We start from the raw sequence: 10,155 nt of genomic DNA, 5'->3' as shown, positions 1-10,155 counted from the left end.
CTCTGTGCCAACTTCGGACCGAGGAAAAGTACTTTCATCTCTGGCTGCTTTTAGCACCTGATGGATTGGTTACAGCTCATCTAGAAGTTCATCGTCCAAGCACAGCAGTCATGTCAGGTAAACCTGGTCATGGAATCTTCTAAATTTTCCAACACCAAGGTTTACCAAAAGGTATATAGACCGACCGACTACTCTCAACACGTTGTCATGGTTACCCTTAAAGATGGAGGAGAATCCTTATCTAACTGACCACCGAAACCTTGTTGGTTTACGTAGGAGGACATGCCAACCGAGCCGCAATTCCTGACGCCTCTAAGTCCTACAATGCTCGATGATTTGAATGGCATTACAAAGCAGGGAATTACAACAAAGCGTGATGTTGGTATGTGGTATAAGCTAATACGGACCGAGAAAAGGTTGCGCTCTACCCCTTTGTCTGCCTCACTATGCATGTGGCCTTTTCTGCAAACTATGGCCACTCACGCTCTCTTCTTCTCCTTAAATAGGGGCACTTTATTTATTGTCAAGAGAACCTTAATGATATACGATATTTTTATAAAAGAAATTTAATTTATAAGAAAATGATATGCATTGCAAACAGTGGCGACCAGACTCCCTCCAAACACACTATCCTACTGCTCTCAAATAAATTTTGATGGATGCTTTTTTATTGCATATCACATTGTGCAACAACCATGTGATGAATGTTTTTTCATGTGATTCAGTGGTGTAATGCGGACCACATGGGCAATCATATATCATTGTGAGTGTGTGCTCTCACCATGACCCATGGTAGACGTTTTTTATTTTACATACTGATTTTCAAGTAAAAGTATTTAGCAAAGTTCACAATGTTGTTTATATAGATCGTCATGCTTTGAGAAAAGCTTTGAATTAAGTGTCGTTGTCCTTAACGAGTAGAAATTGTCATTTATTAAAAAAACACCGAACTATGATGTGAAAAAATCCCCGTCTAACTCCCTTGCATCAACATGAAATAGGTAGTAACCATAGCTATCATGTTGTGTTGTCACATGACTAGTCTCCCAGTAAATCATCGCCTTCTCATGCGTCAATTATGTGCTCGCCACCCACCCACATGAACCCTTTCTATTGTGTTGGATAAGATAATGTATCGTCACGAAAAATCATTTCTCATCTATGGAGAATCGTGACCATGTGGCAGTACATTGCTACAACATCCTATGCAACGCATGTGTACAAAACATTGCTACAACATCCTATGCAACGCATGTGTACAAGTAACTGATGGGCATGCGGAAGGAAAGGATTGTATCATCCACGACAAGAGGTGGAAATATCAGAAGGAGAGTGTGCCATAGGCCCACACGGTGTTGCGCGAGTGGCGTGATCAATGGGAAGGTTGGGCATGAGGCTATGAGCTCCAGAGCACATGAACTTCGGTGGAGTGAGGTACGGCGGCACCTTGTTTAGACGTGTGAAGATTTAGAGTTCAACTTCATAAGCGATTTACATAGTTTCTAGAGACATAGTCGTTGAACATGTTAAGTGCACTAGAGTAGGACACAAGTCTTACATTAGGTGGGATGTCATTCATTAGGTAGTTGGACGAACTGCACCGCGTACGAAGAATCATGCCAACTTACGAGTACATTATTCATGCGCACCATCATAGGAATGCGTGAAAATCGACAAAATGACCTCACACACGAAGTTTGGCATAGTAAATTTATTTTAAAAATATATTTCTGATCTAAACCTTTAGCTCCATGCCCTACACAACAAGGAAAGAGGATGACAGTTAAAAGGTAGAAAGAAGCTGGAGGCGTGGAGCTAGAAGATGTCCAGGCCATGGAGAAGTGCATGGGACCTTTGTGGATTCCACACCATGCCCTAAGGCATGGAGCCTCTAGAACATGGTGGCCAACAGTTAAAATATTTCCATACCATGGAGCGGGGCGTGGACCTCCAATAGCGTCCATGTCCACATGTAGAGTGTGGAAAAAAGGGGCTAGACATGTTTTTTTTTCTTCATGATAGTATTTTTCCAAATTCATATGCACCCATGTGTGTTACTTGATGGAACAAGCAGCAACAAGAATGTTTCGATATCTTGATTACCGATGTGTGGTGGTTATAAATAAACCTTGCCATGTGCTTATCACAATCAAAAATGATGATGTTGGGTATGATATATCCATGACCTAAACAATTTAATTATATGACGCTACCCAGCTCTCTTGGTGGAGACATTGGGAAGGCTCATCCAAAACCGGAACATCCTTATCTCCTCTCGCAGCTATGGTCAACCTTGTCACGTGCACGGTAAAAATCTAAGATCCAAAAAGGAGTTTGGGTTGGGCTCTTCGCCATGGGTACCCTCAAGGATGAAGGAGAATCCTTTTCCAACCGACCGCCATGAACGTGCTTGTTTATGCAGAAGCATATGCCAATTGAGCTGCAGATCCTGATGCTTCCAAGCCCTATAATGACATTGCAAAATAAACTTCAAATAAGTGCAAAACGATAGCTACATGGTCTGGGATAATATGGACCTAGCAATGGTTAGGCTCTACCCTTGTTGGGGCATTTGGCTTTTTCTGCAAACTATGACCAGTCACTATCTCTTCTACTGCTTAAATAGGGGCATTATTTTATAGCACGCTATGCAACAACCATATGATTAATGCCTTTTCATGCGGTTCAATGTTGCATTAACTACCACATGATCCACATAGGCAATCATATGCTCCCCCCATTCCAATGAATAAGATGCCCTCATTTTTCGTATTTTTTCTTTTACTAAAAATTACTCTAAATATATAAAAATGGTGTAAATTAGCATTATTAGAAAGTTTTTTTCAATACGAATCGAACAATACTAATTACATGCAATATAGTTAAGATTTTATTGCTCTATTTTTCATTCAAAGTTTGTTTTAGAATACGCGTGAGTACAACATACACTTTGACATCACAGAAAAGGAGCGGACCTCTCTACCCCGACCTAACCCTCCCCCGGGTGGCAACGTCGCGCCACTCCGGGGAGTCCCTCCGGCCTGGCCCTCCAGCCCCCTCCAGCCTCTCCCTCCCCTCGTCGCTGCCGCCGGAGATGTCGTCGGGCAAAGCCCGCGCGGCATGGGGGGGGGGGGGGGGGGGTTGCAGATGGGCGCGATCATGGGGGGTGGGGGCAGCGCTCTTGATCCTTCTGGTGGAGGTGGTGCGCGGCGTCGGTGGCCGAAAGGCGAGGCGTCAGCGGTGGTGGCGTGGCTGGATCTTGGCCTTGGGGCCTGGAGTCGGCCGGTGATACGTCTCCGACGTATCGATAATTTCTTATGTTCCATGCCACATTATTGATGATATCTACATGTTTTATACACACTTTATGTCATATTCGTGCATTTTCTGGAACTAACCTATTAACAAGATGCCGAAGAGCCAGCTTGTCGTGTTCTGCTGTTTTTGGTTTCGTAAATCCTAGTAACGAAATATTCTCGGAATTGGACGAAATCAACGCCCGTGGTCCTATTTTGCCACGAAGCTTCCGGAAGACCGAAGAGGAGTCGAAATGGGGCCACGAGGCGCCGCCACCATAGGGCGGCGCGGCCCGTGCCCCGGCCGCGCCGACCCGTGGTGTGGGGCCCTCGTGTGGCCCCCCACGTTGCCCTTCCGCCTACTTAAAGCCTCCGTCGCGAAAACCCCCAATACCGAGAGCTACGATACGGAAAACCTTCCGGAGACGCCGCCGCCAATCCCATCTCGGGGATTCTGGAGATCTCCTCCCGCACCCCGCCGGAGAGGGGATTCATCTCCCGGAGGACTCTTCACCACCATGGTCGCCTCCGGAGTGATGAGTGAGTAGTTCACCCCTCGGACTATGGGTCCATAGCAAGTAGCTAGATGGTTGTCTTCTCCTCATTGTGCTTCATTGTTGGATCTTGTGAGCTGCCTAACATGATCAAGATCATCTATCTGTAATACTATATGTTGTGTTTGTCGAGATCCGATGGATAGAGAATACTATGTTATGTTAATTATCAAGTTATTACCTATGTGTTGTTTATGATCTTGCATGCTCTCCGTTATTAGTAGAGGCTCTGGCAAGTTTTTGCTCTTAACTCCAAGAGGGAGTATTTATGCTCGATAGTGGGTTCATGCCTCATTGATACCCGGGACAATGGATGTAAAGTTCTAAGGTTGTGTTGTGTCGTTGCCACTAGGGATAAAACATTGATGCTATGTCTAAGGATGTAGTTGTTGATTACATTATGCACCATACTTAATGCAATTGTCCGTTGTTCCGCAACTTAATACTCGGAAGGGGTTCGGATGATAACCTCGAAGGTGGACTTTTTAGGCATAGATGCAGTTGGATGGCGGTCTATGTACTTTGTCGTAATGCCCAATTAAATCTCACTATATTTATCATGACATGTATGTGCATTGTTATGCCCTCTCTATTTGTCAATTGCCCGACTGTAATTTGTTCACCCAACATGCTTTTATCTTATGGGAGAGACACCTCTAGTGAACTGTGGACCCCGGTCCATTCTTCTATATTGAAATACAAATCTGGTGCAATACTTGTTTTACTGTTTTCTTGCAAACAATCATCTTCCACACAATACGGTTAATCCTTTGTTACAGACAAGCCAGTGAGATTGACAACCTCACTCGCTTCGTTGGGGCAAAGTACTTTGGTTGTGTTGTGCAGGTTCCACGTTGGCGCCGGAATCCCCGGTGCTGCGCCGCACTACATCCCGCCGCCATTAACCTTCAACGTGCTTCTTGGCTCCTCCCGGTTCGATAAACCTTGGTTTCTTTCCGAGGGAAAACTTGCCGATGTGCGCATCATACCTTCCTCTTGGGGTTCCCAACGAACGTGTGAGTTACACGCCATCAAGCTCTTTTTCCGGCGCCGTTGCTCGGGAGATCAAGACACGCCGCAAGGGGAGTCTCCACTTCCCAATCTCTTTACTTTGTTTTTGTCTTGCTTTATTTTATTTACTACTTTGTTTGCTGCATTATATCAAAACACAAAAAAATTAGTTGCTAGCTTTACTTTATTTACTATCTTGTTTGCTATATCGAAAACACAAAAAAATTAGTTACTTGCATTTGCTTTACTTATTTCAACATGTTTCCTCTTAATTTTACTCGTAAAAGATATACCTGTGGGACAAGGGTCTATAATTGGAAGAGATAATATAGAAGAATTTTTCACCCATGTTAGTATGCATGAAGATCTTAAAGATATACCACTTGCAAAAGCTGTCCCTACTTATGAAGATGCCTCTGTTTGTTTGGTACGCATGATGGAAGCTAGATTTATTAGTCTCAACCCCATGATACAACACATGTTTCTTACACTTTCTCGATATGGAGCGGGGAGAGAAGAGAGATTTTGTTCTAAAAGTCTTAGTGCGAGAATTTGAAGATATAGCTATAGAAGCTAGAAAAGTTTTTATTAAGCATAAGAGGCTTGGCTTTTATACCGACTTTAAAAGAACACTTGAAAAAATGGATATGTATAGAATAAAATACACTAATAATGCTAATGATGGTGGGGAGATCAAAGCACCAATACCATGTAAACTCCTAGCTACGAATGATGCACTAGAAAATAACTATGTTTGGCTTGTTCCTGAAAATTTGTTCGATGAGAGTAGCAAGCCCAAGACTAATGAAAAGGGAGACGCTGAAACTTATGTATCCAATATACTATGCATGGTTGAGAAAACTCCAAACCCCGCCGTAGATGCACCACCCTTTGATAATACTTGATATACACTTTCTGCGCCTAGCTGAAAGGCGTTAAAGAAAAGCGCTTATGGGAGACAACCCATGTTTTTACTACAGTATTTTTATTTTATATTTGAGTCTTGGAAGTTGTTTACTACTGTAGCAACCTCTCCTTATCTTAGTTTTGAGTTTTGTTGTGCCAAGTAAAGTCTTTGATAGTAAAGTAAATACTAGATTAGGATTACTGCGCATAAACAGATTTCTTTGTCGTCACGAATCTGGGTCTAATTCTCTCGTAGGTAACTTAGAAAATTAAGCCAATTTACGTGAGTGATCCTCGGATATGTACGCAACTTTCATTAAATTTGGGCATTTTCATTTGAGCAAGTCTGGTGCCTCGATAAAATCCATCTTTACGTGACCGTTCTGTTTTGACAGATTCTCGCCTTTTATTTCGCATTGCCTCTTTTGCTATGTTGGATGAATTTCTTTGATCCATTAATGTCCAAGTAGCTTTATGCAATGTCCGAAGTGTTAAGAATGATTGTGTCACCGCTGAACATGTTAATTTTTATTGTCCACTAACCCTCTAATGAGTTGTTTCGAGTTTGGTGTGGAGAAGTTTTCAAGGATCAAGAGAGGAGTATGATACAATATGATCAAGGAGAGTGAAAGCTCTAAGCTTGGGGATGCCCGGTGGTTCACCCCTGCATATTCTAAGAAGACTCAAGCGTTTAAGCTTGGGGATTCCCAAGGCATCCCCTTCTTCATCGACAACATTATCGGTTCCTCCCCCGAAACTATATTTTTATTCGGCCACATCTTATGTACTTTGCTTGGAGCGTCTGGCTTGTTTTTGTTTTTGTTTTTGTTTGAATAAATGGATCCTAGCATTCACTTTGTGGGAGAGAGACACGCTCCGCTGTAGCATATGGACAAGTATGTCCTTAGGCTTTACTCATAGTATTCATGGCGAAGTTTCTTCTTCGTTAAATTGTTATATGGTTGGAATTGGAAAATGCTACATGTAGTAATTCTAAAATGTCTTGGATAATTTGATACTTGGCAATTGTTGTGCTCATGTTTAAGCTCTTGCATCATATACTTTGCACCTATTAATGAAGAAACACTTAGAGCTTGCTAATTTGGTTTGCATATTTGGTCTCTCTAAAGTCTAGATAATATCTAGTATTGAGTTTTGAACAACAAGGAAGACGGTGTAGAGTCTTATAATGTTTACAATATGTCTTTTATGTGAGTTTTGCTGCACCGTTCATCCTTGTGTTTGTTTCAAATAACCTTGCTAGCCTAAACCTTGTATCGAGAGGGAATACTTCTCATGCATCCAAAATCCTTGAGCCAACCACTATGCCATTTGTGTCCACCATACCTACCTACTACATGGTATTTATCCGCCATTCCAAAGTAAATTGCTTGAGTGCTACCTTTAAAATTCCATCATTCGCCTTTGCAATATATAGCTCATGGGACAAATAGCTTAAAAACTATTGTGGTATTGAATATGTACTTATGCACTTTATCTCTTATTAAGTTGCTTGTTGTGCGATAACCATGTTTCTGGGGACGCCATCAACTATTCTTTGTTGAATATCATGTGAGTTGCTATGCATGTCCGTCTTGTCCGAAGTAAGAGAGATCTACCACCTTAATGGTTGGAGCATACATATTGTTAGAGAAGAACATTGGGCCGCTAACTAAAGCCATGATTCATGGTGGAAGTTTCAGTTTTGGACATATATCCTCAATCTCATATGAGAATAATAATTGTTGCCACATGCTTATGCATTTAAGAGGAGTCCATTATGTGTTGTCCATGTTGTCCCGGTATGTATGTCTAAGTTGAGAATAATCAAAAGCGAGAAATCCAAAATGCGAGCTTTCTCCTTAGACCTTTGTACAGGCGGCATGGAGGTACCCCATTGTGACACTTGGTTAAAACATGTGTATTGCGATGATCCGGTAGTCCAAGCTAATTAGGACAAGGTGCGGGCACTATTAGTATACTATGCATGAGGCTTGCAACTTGTAAGATATAATTTACATAACTCATATGCTTTATTACTACCGTTGGCAAAATTGTTTCATGTTTTCAAAATAAAAGCTCTAGCACAAATATAGCAATCGATGCTTTCCTCTTTGAAGGACCATTCTTTTTACTTTTATGTTGAGTCGGTTCACCTATTTCTCTCCACCTCAAGAAGCAAACACTTGTGTGAATCGTGCATTGATTCCTACATACTTGCATATTGCACTTGTTATATTACTCTATGTTGACAATTATCCATGAGATATACATGTTACAAGTTGAAAGCAACCGCTGAAACTTAATGTTCCTTTGTGTTGCTTCAATACCTTTACTTTGATTTATTGCTTTATGAGTTAACTCTTATGCAAGACTTATTGATGCTTGTCTTGAAGTACTATTCATGAAAAGTCTTTGCTTTATGATTCACTTGTTTACTCATGTCATTACCATTGTTTTGATCGCTGCATTCATTACATATGTTTACAAATAGTATGATCAAGGTTATGATGGCATGTCACTTCAGAAATTATCTTTGTTATCGTTTTACCTGCTCGGGACGAGCAGAACTAAGCTTGGGGATGCTGATACGTCTCCGACGTATCGATAATTTCTTATGTTCCATGCCACATTATTGAAGATATCTACATGTTTTATGCACACTTTATGTCATATTCGTGCATTTTCTGGAACTAACCTATTAACAAGATGCCGAAGAGCCGATTGTTGTTTTCTGCTGTTTTTGGTTTCAGAAATCCTAGTAACGAAATATTCTCGGAATTGGACGAAATCAACGCCCAGGGTCCTATTTTGCCACGAAGCTTCCAGAAGACCAAAGAGGAGTCGAAGTGGGGCCACGAGGCGCCGCCACCATAGGGCGGCGCGGCCCAGGCCCTGGCCACGCCGACCTGTGGTGTGGGGCCCTCGTGTGGCCCCCCACGTTGCCCTTCCGCCTACTTAAAGCCTCCGTCGCGAAACCCCCAGTATCGAGAGCCACGATACGGAAAACCTTCCAGAGACGCCGCCGCCGCCAATCCCATCTCGGGGGATTCTGGAGATCTCCTCCGGCACCCTGCCGGAGAGGGGATTCATCTCCCGGAGGACTCTTCACCGCCATGGTCGCCTCCGGAGTGATGAGTGAGTAGTTCACCCCCGGACTATGGGTCCATAGCAGTAGCTAGATGGTTGTCTTCTCCTCATTGTGCTTCATTGTTGGATCTTGTGAGCTTCCTAACATGATCAAGATCATCTATCTGTAATACTATATGTTGTGTTTGTCGGGATCCGATGGATAGAGAATACTATGTTATGTTAATTATCAAGTTATTACCTATGTGTTGTTTATGATCTTGCATGCTCTCCGTTATTAGTAGAGGCTCTGGCCAAGTTTTTGCTCCTAACTCCAAGAGGGAGTATTTATGCTCGATAGTGGGTTCATGCCTCCATTGATACCTGGACAGAGTGATGTGAAAGTTCTAAGGTTGTGTTGTGCTCGTTGCCACTAGGGATAAAACATTGATGCTATGTCTAAGGATGTAGTTGTTGATTACATTACGCACCATAATTAATGCAATTGTCCGTTGTTCCGCAACTTAATACCGGAAGGGGTTCGGATGATAACCCGAAGGTGGACTTTTTAGGCATAGATGCAGCTGGATGGCGGTCTATGTACTTTGTCGTAATGCCCAATTAAATCTCACTATATTTATCATGACATGTATGTGCATTGTTATGCCCTCTCTATTTGTCAATTACCCGACTGTAATTTGTTCACCCAACATGCTTTTATCTTATGGGAGAGACACCTCTAGTGAACCTGTGGACCCCGGTCCATTCTTCTATACCGAAATACAAATCTGCTGCAATACTTGTTTTATCGTTTTCTTGCAAACAATCATCTTCCACACAATACGGTTAATCCTTTGTTACATCAAGCCTGGTGAGATTGACAACCTCACTGTTTCGTTGGGGCAAAGTACTTTGGTTGTGTTGTGCAGGTTCCACGTTGGCGCCGGAATCCCCGGTGTTGCGCCGCACTACATCCCGCCGCCATCAACCTTCAACGTGCTTCTTGGCTCCTCCTGGTTCGATAAACCTTGGTTTCTTTCTGAGGGAAAACTTGCTGCTGTGCGCATCATACCTTCCTCTTGGGGTTTCCAACGAACGTGTGAGTTACACGCCATCAGCCGGCTACTGCGCCTTCTCCTTCGCGCGACGGGATGCTACGTCCGCATCACATGGAAGCCGGGGCAGCGGCCCTGGGCATGGCGGCGGCGACCTCCTCCCTAGAGATGGACGACCTCGTTGGGATCTGGGGTGGGAGATCTTGGGATTCCACAAAGATCTTCGGCGGTGAAGATTGATACGTCTCCGACGTATCGATAATT

The sequence above is a fragment of the Lolium rigidum genome, chromosome 4 (assembly GCF_022539505.1).
Source record: "Lolium rigidum isolate FL_2022 chromosome 4, APGP_CSIRO_Lrig_0.1, whole genome shotgun sequence".
In the NCBI taxonomy this organism is placed as follows: Eukaryota; Viridiplantae; Streptophyta; class Magnoliopsida; order Poales; family Poaceae; genus Lolium; species Lolium rigidum.
The sequence above is the reverse complement of the archived record's forward strand: the minus strand, read 5'-3'. Positions refer to the sequence as shown.